We start from the raw sequence: 14723 nt of genomic DNA, 5'->3' as shown, positions 1-14723 counted from the left end.
AATTTCTTTCAGTTTCAGTATCCAGTTAGGCTAAGTGCCTTTTACTCCCAGGATGAGACTCTGAATTTTCTCCTTGCAGTGTCCAGAGGTCACAGATGTGATGGCGGGGAGAGAGCCCGGACCCCCACCTTTCATGTCATATGCTTGCTCCATTGAGCTATCCCGCTTGGTATAATGATATTCATTTTTGAATGTGTGAATCTTCCCAGCTCACGCATATTCAGTGACTCTATTCCCAAGTCAGATTGCAGCTATGCCAAATCCTGAAGCTGTGGTTTGAGTTCTGAAATAAATCACAGCAAGTCAGGTAAGAATTAGTCGTATGACCCCTGGGTGAACAGGCCGAGCAGGTGGATGACATCTCTGTGGTTCTCACAGTCCAACAGACCCAGAGCAAAGAAAAGATCCTTTGGGAGTATCGCCGGGAGGAGCTGGGCAATCATACACTAGCCTTTTGGGTTTTCTATTTGACTAGACCCAGGAATATGTGGGGATCATATGGAATACTGCAAATCAAACCCAGTGCAAGGCAAGCACCCTCCCCACTATACTATGACTTCAGCACAATCTACCTTTATTAAGGGCTCACTCATTTACTTTTTAACATAAAAGCAAAAGAACATTTTGTAATGGGTCAGGGAGAGAATAGCAGGTAAGGCATCTGCCTTGCATAAGGCTGACAGGGGCAGGATTCGGAGCACTGCCCAAAGGAACCCCTGAGGAACGCTAGGAATAAACCCATCGGGAACATCAGACCCCAAACCAAAACAAAACAAAATGTCTTCGTATACTCAAAAAACATGCAAATGATCTAAGGGTAAAGACAAGCTTAGTGACAGAGAGGGTGGGGTGCAAGGTGGTTCTGCTGCTCCTGAAAAGGGCACCCCAACAATACAGGCTGTGCAGCCAGACTGGTAAGGGAAAGGGGTACAAAGGACCCTGAATCTCATGAACACATGACTAAAGAAGAAGCATGAAACAAGTCAAGAAAGCAAAGCACAGGATCATCCCAGGGGATCGAAGGGCCGTGTGAGAACAGCACAGATGCCTGCATCCAGGAGCCCGAGGCCCCCTGGGGTCAGCAGCATGTTTCACACACACTCAGGCCACAACCATGATGCCTGGGGCTCGCGCCTGGGAGGGTCCTCGGACACTCAGCTGCATACAAACCACACCTCCCCGGCCTCACGGCTCCTCCTACCAGTCAGGGGATTACAGCTGACTTCACCCTAGAATACCCTGCCCCCACAGAATCAATGTAGAGATTAGTGACAATGAAAAGGCGAGAGGCCTAGCCCATATGTCCCTGATATAGTCAGCCAAGTTACTGAAAGTACACAAACAACAGAATCTTCACTTTTGCTGCCTTGCACGCAACTGGTCCTATTCAATCCCCAGATCCCGTACGATCCCCCAAGCAAACACCAAGAGTGATAAGTGAGTGCAGAACCCAGAGTCACCCCTAAGTGTCATGGCGTGGCTGTAAGATGAAACTAAACAAAACAAAATTGGACACATACAAAATATAATGTTAGGTCCTTGAGAAAATTTTATTTGGGGGAGTTTGAATTATTGAATATAAAATGTATTATAAAGGTAACTTTAAATGTATTGTGTAACAATTCAATCAGCTAATCAGTGGCTGAATAAATAGCAGTACTCCTACATTTAAAAAAAAGTATTGTGTAAAAATACTTGCCATGATTTTGTTGTCTGTTGAATCTTGACTATCCTGCCTCCAAAGAGACAACCTCTTAAGGTGCCTGTAAGCAATACATGATGAAAAACATTTTTTGACTTTTTGGGTCACATCCGGTAATACACAGGCGTTACTCCTGGATCTGCACTCAGGAATTACCCCTGTCGGTGCTCGGGGACCATATGGGATACTGGGAAAAAAAACCCGGGTTGGCCGCTTGCAAGGCAAATGCCCTACCCGCTGTGCTATTACTCCAGCCCCTGCATGATGAAAATTCTTGTATTTTATTATGGAATTGCCATTGGATTAATCTGTATATCCATTGAGTCATGGCTATAAGTAGAGTTGCTTCCAAAACTACTTGTGACTTGTAGTTTAACTTAATCTCATATGTATTGTATAAATACTAAATAGGGGAATTAAATAATACCCCCATTGGACCCTGAGCACTGCTATGATTGATCCTTCAGCACAGAGCCAGAAGGAATGTGGACTGTGGCCCGAAAACAAAACCAAAGGAAACACATTGAAGTGAAGGGTAGTACAAGAAGTTAATTTAGCAATGAAAGGAACATTTTACAGGAGCCTGAGTGACAGTACAATGCGGAGGATGCTTTGCTTGCATGTGGTTGATCTGGTTCAATGGCCTGCATCTCAGATAGACCCTAAAGCCCACCTAAAGTGACCCCCGAGTAAAGGGCCATGATAACCCCTGAGCATCATGAGGTGTGGCCCAATAACAAAAACAGAGAAAATGAAAGGACGTAGAGGAACAGCAAAATACACAGCTGTCAAACATCTGGGTCTGTCAGAGTAATGACCACACAGCCCCTTTCCAGTCCCTAAGATTCCTAATGGGTCTGTCCTGGCACATGCTCCCACGCAGCTCTCACCGACAGCCCGCAGATGTTCATAGGTCTCCAGTATCACGTCCCTAGAGAGCTTTCTCTCATATACGGCCAGGCACATCCACTCCTGGGGGGAAGGTGATGGCCACATGAGTAAAGGTCACAGCATTCTGAGTCAGGACACATATAGGGGCAGGAGTCAGGGTCCATCCCCAGCCCATTCCCTTGGCAGTGAGGAGGAGACCACCAGGAATCTAGAAGGATTCAGCTCAGGGTGTCTCCCCTCAGGAAGAACGAGCCTCCACTCAAAATTCCTGGCTGACAGGCCCCAGAAATCATTCTAAGGAAGCTGGATCTGATAAAATGTGAGAAATCTATAGTACAAAGTTCTTGTTAGGTGTCAGCATTACACACAAATACCCAGGGCCAAACTCAGAGCCACTGGTCCAGTAAGCACTACAGAGTAACAACTGAACATAGACCCAAAGAAACCAATAAAGTGATTCTAGATGTGGCCCCCAAAACTAAGCATCCCCACCCATACACACAACTCTTTTTCTAGGAATGAAAAGGGGAAACTCAATCTTCAGCGAGGTACTCAAAGCTCTATGTAACATATGTGCCTGTAGGACTCAGAAATCCTGGTTCAGGGTTGCCACAAATCTGTCTTGGAAAGTAGTGACTCAGTCCCAAGGATCATTTGCTCAATCTCCCTGGGAACAGAGCATCCCTGGAGTTGTGCACAGCATCATGTGCTGAATATATGACTGTGTGACAGAGCAAGCAAGGCTCCCCAGAGCAGAAAGGACAAAAAAGGGATCCAGGAGTTCGAGGCCCCCAGGATCAGCAGCATTTTTCACCTGCACTCAGGGCACCCCCACACTTCCCAGACCTCAACCACGGAGGGTCCTCAGACACACCCCTGCACACACGCCTCTCCTCCCCTCCCTGTTCTCAAGAGCTCCTCCTTCCAGTCAGGAGATCACTGAGGGCTTCACACCACAGGAATGCCCTGCCCCAACAGAGATCGAATCAGAGATTAGTGATAAAGCTTCGATTGACATAGTTCCTAACACCCAACAGAGGGGGGTCCCTAGATGGGTCTTGGATGGACCTGGGGAGAGCGGCAAAGCTACCCAGCATCAAAAAGGGACAGCCTAAAAAGCATAAAAGCACAGTCTTGATTAAAGTCTTATAACTTAAGGAAAAGGACCTCCAAGGGGTAGGTAGGAAAATCTGGACCAGTCTGAAGACTTACAGTAAAACCCTTGCTTGCCCTCAGGGCCGGGTAAAGATAAAGGTAAAGGCCCTCCCGTTGATCGTCGATTTGCTCGAGCGGGCCCAGTAACGTCTCCAGTGGAGACTTTGTTGTTACTGTGTCTGGCATATCGAATACTCTCGGTAGCTTGCCGGGCTCTCCGAGAGGGGCGGAGGAATCGAACTCGGGTCGGCCATGTTGGCCGCGTGTAAGGCGAACACCCTACCCGCTGTGCTATCGCTCCAGCCCCTCAGGGCCGGGGTTGTAACTAATTCAAATAACTACAAGTATTCATAAGTAAACTTCTTTGCTGAATATGTAAAACTACAGGGAAAAAAGAAAAGCCACAGAGGTGTCAGACAGAATGTATTCTTGAGTTAATCTCCCCAAGAGAATTACCTCCATTACAACATTTTATGTCTGCAAATGACCCTCACACCTAAATGCAGTCATATATCCCACTCTCAGTTGTTCTGTAAGTATGCTTTCAGCTCTGCATGAAAAGGGCCATTTGGATCATCAGTCTGTGGTTCCCCATCTCTTTCTTCATCTGCTAGGGACCCCCACGCATAAACTCACAGGGACCCCATGGGATGCCAGGTATAGAGCCCATGTCCACTGCTTGCAAGATAATCTCCTTCCCCCACTGTACTTTAGGCCCAGCACCACATGGACTTTCCTGAACCCCTCTCGTAGTGATCACTAAGGGCTGTAAACACAAGAGCTTAATAAATCCAAAAATGGCCAAAGGTGGCAAGATATTCCAATTGAAAAAAATAAAGTATCCATACAGACAGCACAGAAATGTTGCACTTGCCTTGCTCCTGGCTAATCCAGGTTCATTTCCTAACATTCCCTAGAGTCCCTAGAGCCATCCAGGAATGATCCCTGAGTGCAAAGCCCAGGAGAAAACCCTGAGTCCTGAGGAAGTCTCCCAAGATCCATTCATCTGACCCTGAGCATTGAAACAGGGCAGCATCTAATGGGATGAGACCAAAAAAATAATGAACTGTGGTGGGAGAGATTACAACAGGGAAGACAAATGTGCTGCCCACACATACAGGTTGACCCCAGGCAGCCCATATGGTTCAAGGGCATGACCAGGCCATTTCCTAAATATATAGTCTTTGGAATCCATAACAAATTCTAGGAAGTAAGAGATTTCTGCGTACTGAAGTATATAAATCACAAAAAGTTGCTATTCTCCCACCTTACAGTTAATGATTAGAGATCATGTAAGGAAAAAATTATTTTCCAGAAAAAACTTTCTTTCAAAAGATTATTGAGGGGGCTGGAGTGATAGCACAGCGGGTAGGTCGTTTGCCTTGCACACAGCCAATACAGGTTCGATTCCCAGCATCCCATATGGTCCCCTGAGCACCGCCAGGAGTGATTCCTGAGTTCATGAGTCAGGAGTAACCCCTGAGCATCGCCGGGTGTGACCCAAAAAAAGCAATAAATAAATAAATAAATAAAAACATTATTGATGACTCAGGTCAGAACCACTCTCAGGAATTTTCCAACAGGTGAGTCCTCAGCTCATGTTCTCAAAGCATCATGTTGGGATCTTGTGTACCCATTTCCCCCGAAGGCTTCTCACACTGGATTGTCTATGTGTTACTTTTTTATGTGTTACTGTTTTAAACTTTTTATTTACATTTATTTAATTTTTCAGGGTACCTTAAATATCCCACCCACACGGCAGAGCCTGCCAAGCTATCCATGGTCTATTCGATAGGCCAAATCCAGTAAAAAAAATGGATCTCATTCCCCTGACCCTGAATACGGCAGAGTCTAAAAGGATGTGGAAGGAGAGGCTGATTAAATCCCAAGGCAGAAATAGGTTGCCAAAACGAAGAAAGACAAAAATGATTGTACTTTCAATGCACGTATGCTGGTATCTGATGCATCCATGGAGGACCAGATGCTACAAGCACAAAAGATCAGGTACGGCATCATTGGTCTGACCGAAACGAGAAGACATCAATCACATCACGCCATTTTCGACACAGGAGAAGAACTGTTCCTTGAAACACGTGACAAAAGAGGCGTCGGTGGTGTTGGTATCCTTGTCAACACAAACTTAGCCATGAGCATTGATTCATCCGAATGCCTAACAACCTGAATAGGACAATTACACTTGAAAAGATGAGGCTCACTGCTGGCAGTTTCTATCTTTGTTGTCTATGCACCAGCATCCAATTATGGTGAAAGAGAAATTGAGAAGTTCTACATGGAGCTGAGAAGTACTCTAAAGAAGATCACACCTTCTACTAGATCATTACCGGTGATTTTAATGCCAAGATAGGACCAAGAAGATCAGCCGATGAACTCCACATCGGGACCCATGACATAGAATGGAACGAACAGGGTGACAGACTGTCTGAGTTCATCAAGTCAACCAAGAACATCCATGGTAACTCACAGTTACAAAAGGCTGAATCTAAAAGTTGGACATGGGAGTCTCCCGGTGGACGGTTCCACAATGAAATATACCACATCATATTCAATTGGCGGTTTTGCCTAACCGATGTTGCTGTCATCCCAAAATTCCAAACGGGATTGGACCACGATTTACTTCGTTTAAAATTCTACCTCACAGAACGGGGAGAAAAGAATGCAAAGTTTAAGAAGAGAACTCCCAGAACGACCACCAACTGGGAGCTCTTTGGCTCTGTTGCGGCAACATGGGAAGATGCCGTCATTGACAACATTGATGAGGAATATGATAGAATGATTCAGCACCTCCATGATTGTGTGAGGAATGCCAAGAGAGAGATAACCACAAAAAACCACCTTTCTTCGAACACCCTTGAACTTATTTGCCAACGTGTCTTGGCACAGGCCTCAGGCAACCACAGGCGAACGTCCGAGCTGGCAAAACAATGCAGAGAAGCCATCAAGGATGACCTCAAAGACAGGAGAACAGCGATTCTGGTAGATGCGGCAGAAGTCGGGAAAAGCTTTTGTAATGTCCGTCTGGCCTTCACAAACTACAAGATCAATCAGGATGCCCTCTGACATCCTGATGGATCTATCACATCTTCCAGAAGGGCAATGGAGAAGATTTTCATGACTTCTACTCAGATCTCTTTAATAGCCATGTCCACTTGCTCACATACCACATTCCACATGATGGATATGTCGTTCCTAATGTTCTCCCTTCTGAAATTCAACACGCCATCTCATTGGTAAAGAAACAAAGAGCACCTGGCCCAGACAAGATCAGACCTGAACACCTGAAGAACTTACCATCAGTACTCATCAATACACTGGCTTGGCTCTTCACAGGCTACCTGTCTGAATGCAAAGTTCCATCCCAATGGAAAACCAGCAAGACTGTACTACTGTACAAGAAGGGAGACATCTACCACATTGGAAACTATCGCCCAATCTGCCTATTTTCTGTCATCTACAAACTGTTCACTCAAGTCATCCTGAATAGGATTAGCAAAACATTAGATGGACAACCATGTGAACAAGCCGAGTTCCAAAAAGGATTCAGTACCATCAGACATATTCACACGATTACTAAGTTCATTGAGGTTTCTCAGGAGTTCAAGATGCTGCTCTAACGTTCATTGATTTAAAGAAGGCCTTTGATTCTGTTGAGCCGGAAGTGGTCATAGAAGCCCTAACCAATCAGGGTGTACAAACGCAATACATCAGGATCCTTCGTGAGCTCTATTACGGATTCACTACCAGGATCTCACCATTCTACAAAGAAGTAATCATCCATGTCGAGAGGGGTTCGGCAGGGTGATACCATTTCACAAAACTCTTCAGTATCACCCTCGAGAACATCATGCGATGACCGGAATGGGAAGAAATGGGAGTAAAGATAGATCGTCGGCAACTACACCATCTCCACTTTGCTGATGACATCGTTCAAATAACACCAAACATCAGCCAAGCGGCACAAATGCTACCTACTTCGACCGTGAGTGTGGAAAGTTCGGACTACAGCTGAATCTTACGAAGACAATGTTTATGTGAAACAGCCTCGTTCCTGACGCTACATTCACTCTCAATGGAACCACCATCTCTGAATGCAACAGTTATATATACCTAGTTCGAGAAATCAACATGATGAATGACCTGGCACCTGAGTTATGCAGGAGGAAGAGAGCGGCTTGGAATGCCTTCAAGAGCATTGAAGAAATAAATAAGAGGACAAGAACCTCCAGGTCTGAGCACATCTCTTCGATTCCACTGTTCTTCCTGCATTAACATATGCCTCAGAGACCTGGGCCCTATGAAAACAGGATGAGAATGTTATTCGGGTGTCTCAAAGAGGAATCGAAAGAGCTATGCTTGGAATATCATGCTTCACTCAAATGAGAGATAGAATCTGAAGTTCTGATCTCCGTCAACCCTCAAGAATCAGGGATGCTGTCTCATTTGCCAAGGTACCAAAAATCAGATGGGCTGGACACGTAATGAGGTTTACAGACAACCACTGGACTAGAGCCATTACTAACTGGATTCCACGGAGCGTCAAAAGATTGCGTGGATGCCCACCAACAAGATGGTCAGACGTCTTCGTCAAGACCCTGAATGATTGGTTTCAGGCTCTGCATGTTTCTAGAATGAACAAATGCCGTTGGGCTATGCTAGCATGCAACAGGGATGAATGGAGACGTTTTTGGCACCCGCTCGAGTAAACCAATGAATAACTGGGGATCAAGTGATCAAGTGACTGTATTAAATCAATGAGGCCCTTTTACTTTTAGAAAAGAAAGTTTTTTTTTTTTTGGTTGGGGTCAGATAGGTTTTTTGCCTTGCACACGGCCAACCCTGGGTGGATTCCTCCACCCCTCTTGGAGAGCCCAACAAGCAACCAAGAGTATACTGCCCACACAGCCGAGCCTGGCAAGCTCCCCGTGGCATATTCGATATGCCAAAAACAGTAACAAGTCTCACAATGTAGACGTTACTGGAGCCCACTTCAGCAAATCGATAAACAACGGGAGGATAGTACTACAGTGCATAGTCAGGAATAAAACCTGAGCATTGCCGCATGCAATCCTGAAACCAAATCAAAAGGTAACAAAAAAATTCTTGAACTTGACCGCAGGGCGCAATTGTACTGGGGGTAAGACACCAACCGCTAAAGCTGCACTGGAACAGTTGTGTGTGGAGAATGGAATAAATGGCAACTGATCACCAATTATCCTGGCGGCCCTTTCCCTCCTTAATGCATCTGTTGGAGGTGGCTGCCGGTCGGGGTGGGAGTAGCAGCTCATGGCCACCGTAAGCATGTGGTGGACTAAAAACACCACGCCACTGCCAGTCTAGCTGACTTACTTATTCTGTGAACTTACAGAACTCATCTGCACAAATACCTCTCTTCTCTAGGCCTCAGGGATACTCCTTCCAGCCAGATCACCACAGGTTTCACCCAGGAATGCCCTAAACCACACAGATACATCTGCATGAACCTGATCTAGCACTCACTTTTGTTGTACAGAAATATACTTGAAAATTGTGCAAAACATTTGCTGTATAGAAAAATTATTCTAATATTCAGGGTGTTTACTATACACCAGAATGTGAACTGTGTTTCCCACTCCAAGAATCTGGAGTGACTCTACATTTTTTGGGAAGGTCATACTCGGTGATGCTCAGGGGTTACTCCTGGCTCTGCACTCAGGAATTACTCTTGGCAGTGCTCAGGGGACCATATGGGATGCTGAGAATCGAAGCCGGGTTGGCTGCATGCAAGGCAAATGCCCTACCCTCTGTGGTATCGCTCCAGTCCTGTTAGATCACTTTTTTACTTATTGTATGCTCAAGAAGTCCATGATTTATCCTGAATACTTAATTCTTTTTTCTCTTCTCTTACATCCTGTGTGTGTGTTTGCGTGTTTGTGTGTGTATTTGTATATGTTTAGTTTTGGGGCAATAACCAAAAGTGCTCGGGGATTATTCCTAGTCTGGGATGAGGGATAAGTCACGGTGCGCTTCAGGGACCAAAGGCAATGCCACACATACACAGAACCTGGGTTGGATGCTTGCAAGGCAAGCATACCTAGTATATGCTGTAGACTGGCCCTTTCTAAATAATTCCAGCACACCAGCAGTGAGTCTGAGGCGAAGCTCCTATTTACCAAAAAATCAAATATATTCCTTTAAATATCTTACTTTACCAGCACTACACAAAACAACAGCGAGGGTAGCCTGCTAATGGAGAGATGAAATGAGGAAGGTGCTTTGCTCCTAAATATATTCCTACATACTTTTTTTCTTTTTGAGTCACATCTGGCGATGCTCAGGGTTTCCTCCTGGTTCTGTACTCAGAAAATACTCCTGCAGTTGCTCAGGGGACCATAGGTTATGCCAGGGATCGAACCTGGGCTGGCAACGTGCAAGAAAAATGTCCTACTTGCTGTATTATCACTACTGCCCCCTGAAGGATTCTTTTTTTTTTTTTTGCTTTTTGTGTCACACCCAGTGATGCACAGAGGTTACTCCTGGCTCATGCACTCAGGAATTACTCCTGGCAGTGCTTGGGGGACCATATGGGATGCTGGGAATCAAACCCGGGTACGCTGCATGTAAGGCAAATGCCCTACCTGCTGTGCCCAATCAAAATAAATCAAAATAATCAATCTAAATCACTTGATCACTTGATCCCCCGTTATTCATCGATTTACTTGAGTGGGTGCCAGTAACATCTCCATTCATCCCTGTTGAGAGCTAGCATAGCGCAATGGCATCTGTTCGTTCAAGGAACATGCAGAGCCTCAAACCGATCATTCAGGGTCTTGACGAAGAAATCTGACCATCTTGTAGGTGGGTGTCCACGCGATCTTTTGACGTCCCGTGGAATCCAGTCAGTAATGGCTCTAGTCCAGTAGTTGTCTGTAAACCTCATTACGTGTTCAGCCCATCTTTTTTTTGATACCTTGACAAATGAGACAGCGTCCATGATTCTTGAGGGTTGATGTAGATCAGAACTCCGAATTCTATCTCTCATTTGAGTGAATTGTGATATTCCAAGAATAGCTCTTTCGATTCCTCTTTGAGAGACCTGAATAGCGTTCTCATCCTGTTTTCATAGGGCCCAGGTCTCTGAGGCATATGTTAATGCAGGAAGAACAGTGAAATCGAAGAGATGTGCTCGGAGCTGGAGGTTCTTTGTCCTCTTAGTTATTTCTTCAACGCTCTTGAAGGCATTCCAAGCCGCTCTCTTCCTCCTGCTTAACTCAGGTGCCAGGTCATTCATCATGTTGATTTCTCGACCTAGGTATATACAACAGTTGCATTCGGAGATGGTGGTTCCGTTGAGAGCGAATGTAGCATTAGGAATGAGGCTGTTTCTCATAAACATTTTCTTCATAAGATTCAGCTGTAGTCCGTCCTTTCCACACTCATGGTCAAAGTCGGCCAGCATTTGTGCCGCTTGGCTGATGTTTGGTGTTATTAGAACGATGTCATCAGCAAAGCGGTTGTGGTGTAGTTGCCGACCCTCTATCTTCACTCTCATACTTTCCCATTCCAGTCTTTGCATGATGTTCTCAAGGGTGGCACTGAAGAGTTTTGGTGAAAACCCCTCTTGGACAGAAGGGCAATGGAGATAGATGTGGCAGAAGCCAGATGGGCAGTCATCTTGGTCTTGTAGTTGGTGAAGTATAGGCGGGCATTAAGAATGCCTTTCCCGGCTTCTGTCGCATCTACCACATGGATGATTACTTCTTTGTAGAATGGTGAGATCCTGGTAGTGAATCCATAATAGAGCTCACAAAGGATCCTGATGTATTGAGTTTGTACGCCCTGATTGGCTAGGGCTTCTATGACCGCTTCTGTCTCAACAGAATCAAAGGCCTTCTTTAAATCAATGAACGTTAGACAGAACAGCATCTTGAACTCCTGAGAAACCTCAATGAGCTTAGTAATCGTGTGGATATGGTCAATGGTACTGAATCCTTTTCGGAACCCGGCTTGTTCCATGGTTGTCCTTCATCTAGTGTTCTGCTAATCCTATTCATGACGACTCGAGTGAACAGTTTGTAGATGACAAACAATAGACAGATTGGGCGATAGTTGCCAATGTCGTGGGTGTCTCCCTTCTTGTATAGTAGTACAGATCTGCTGGTTTTCATTGGGACAGAACCTTGCATTCAGACAGGTAGCGTGTGAAGAGCCAAGACACTGTATTGATGAGTACTGATTGTAAGTTCTTCAGGTGTTCAGGTTTGCTCTTGTCTGGGCGAGGTGCTCTTTGTTTCTCTACCAAGGAGATGGCATGTTGGATTTTGGAAGGAAGAACATTGGGAACAACATATCCATCATGCAGAATGTGGTATGTGGGCAAGTGGACATGGCTATTAAAGAGATCTGAGTAGAAGTCATGAATAATTTTCTCCATTGCCCTTCTGGAAGATGTGATAGATCCATCAGGATGTCGGAGGGCAATCATCTTGGTCTTGTAGTTTGTGAAGGCCAGGTGGGCATTACGAATGCTTTTCCCAGCTTCTGCCGCATCTATCAGCACCGTTGCTCCCTGTCTTTGAGGTCATCCTTGATGGCTTCTCTGCATTGTTTTGCCAGCTCGGACGTTCGCTTGTGGTTGCCTGAGGCATGTGCCAAGCCACATTGGCGAATAAGTTCAAAAGTGTTCGAAGAAAGGCGGTTTTTTGTGGTTATCTCTCTCTTGGCATTCCTCGCACAATCATGGAGGTGCTGAATCATTTGATTGTATTCCTCATCAATGTTGTCAATGACGGCATCTTCCCATGTTGCCGCAACAGAGCCAAAGAGCTCCCAGTTGGTGGTCGTTCTGGGAGTTCTCTTCTTAAACTTTGCATTCTTTTTTCCTCTTTCTGTAAGGTAGAATTTTGCACAAAGGGGAACTGGAGTTTCAGGCTTAACAGCCACCCTGGTGAGACACATACAAGAAGACTAAAGGCCGAGATTCCCATGGACTATTCTACACACCTGATAGATAAGGAAGACTAACGACAAAGCCAGGAAATTAAACCGCAGACCATTCCATGATGTACAGTCCAGGGGGACGAAGGGCAGCATGAACTCGGCACAGATGCCTGGATCCAGGAGCTTGAAGCCCTACGGCCTCAAAGAGCAGAGATCCGGGCACTCAGGCTCGGAGCCACATCCCAAGTCTCCTTCCTGAAACAACCCAAAACCCGAGAAGCCTGTGCGCTCCTGTCATTGCACTGGGTCATCTTGTTCTCATGCCTGAGGATGGTGGGTATGGCAGATGGCACAACACCATCTCTTGCCTTTGTTTTTCCTGCGCATCAACAGGAGGCTCCATAGAAAACCTGAGCCGTGAGCACCAGAGAGGAGCACAACCAGCCCCACACCCCATCTGACCAGAAGGCCCTGCTTTGGAGCCAGCAATTTGGTGACTTGCCAGACACTTGGACACTGGATCACAGACCCATCCGAAGGAATACACTGCCAGATGCTCCTGCCTCTGTAGGGACAGAGAAGTGGGTTGTGACCAGTCTGCCTGTTGGGACAGGAGGGCTAGTCTCAGCCTACAGGGGAGGAAACTACAGCCCTGCCCGAGCCCCAAGAGTCCACTCTGGGCCCTACAGGAAGGTCCTTAAGGCCAGGGACTAAATCTGAGGCCAAGAGGTCCCAGGCAGAGATGGCCCCTGCAGGTGACATTGACAATAGGTCCATGAGTGGCTCTACTGTGGGGGCAGCCAGAAACTCAGCGTGGACAAACATTCAGCTGCCTCTTGCAGAATGGTCGGGGACATGTGCTTGTGAACTCTCTTCCAGGGAACAAGGTCACTTCTCTGCTTCGGTGAGCACCAGGCAGTCCATGTCTGATCTGCTGGACCTAGGCCATCCTGGTAATGATTTACTGTAATCCCAAATCTACACATGAGACTCATCCATCCCTTGCTCCTATTTTGCAGGAATAACTCTGAAAACCATTGTCTTGTATCACAAAATTATCCAGATATCCAGGGTGTTTACTATGAACCATGATTTTATATGTGTCTGACAACTGGAATTTCTGGAGTGAGTCTACTTTTAAACCATGAATATTATATCTTGTGGATTGGTATGGTAATACAGCGGTAAAACTTTCATCTTGCACTTGGCTGACCCAAGGTTAATACACGAGCATATATATATGGGCCCCTGATCCCTGACAGAAGTGATACCTGAGCTCAGAGGCAGGAATAAGGTATAGACAAAGCAGGGTGTTTACCAAAAATACTGCAGCTTCAAAAGGTAACTCTAATGAAACGAAACAACAACAAATACTCAAGTGTGAATTCTGAGGCGCCCTTCCCAGGTTGCCTGATATTGAGAATAGTGAGTCGGTAGATCCCATGGTACGAGGCGTTTGGTGTTCCATCTCTCAAAAAAACAGACACAGGGACCACAACAATTGATGGCCAGTGCACAGTGAACCTTTAATTAAGAACCGAATAGCATTCTTATAGAACACATGAGGGTGATCAAGGCACACGGCTGCATGTATTGTGATTTACCATTTACAGAGGTCAAGCTTCTCAACAGAGGCAATTCTTTGAGGGGGAATTAACTCAAGAAGACGTTCTGTCTAAGAAATTCACTCAGGGGTTATAAGATCTGTATTGCTTTGCTCTTTCTCTGTTTGTACGTATTAAAGAATTAAGTTCACTTCTTATTAATATGTGCAGTTATCTGGATACACACAGTAAGAAACATTTCAAAACTTACTTCTCTAGGTTCAGGAACTAATGTTAAAAGATGACTGTGCCTTTTCCATAAATTCCACACGGAGTCCTTGGCCCAGTTACCTCATGGGGTCTGATCTTTTAGGTCACAAAGGCTTGGAAACAAGACCATGCGTTATGATTTCTAGACTGTCCCATATTGAAGCCAAATTAGCTTTCATGCTTGCCACAGGTCAAACCAGAGATTCTCAGTGGGATCCAGTTTTATG

This window comes from Sorex fumeus, unplaced genomic scaffold (assembly GCF_029834395.1).
Source record: "Sorex fumeus unplaced genomic scaffold, SorFum_2.1 ptg000137l, whole genome shotgun sequence".
NCBI classification, from domain to species: domain Eukaryota; kingdom Metazoa; phylum Chordata; class Mammalia; order Eulipotyphla; family Soricidae; genus Sorex; species Sorex fumeus.
Note: the sequence above shows the minus strand (reverse complement) of the source record.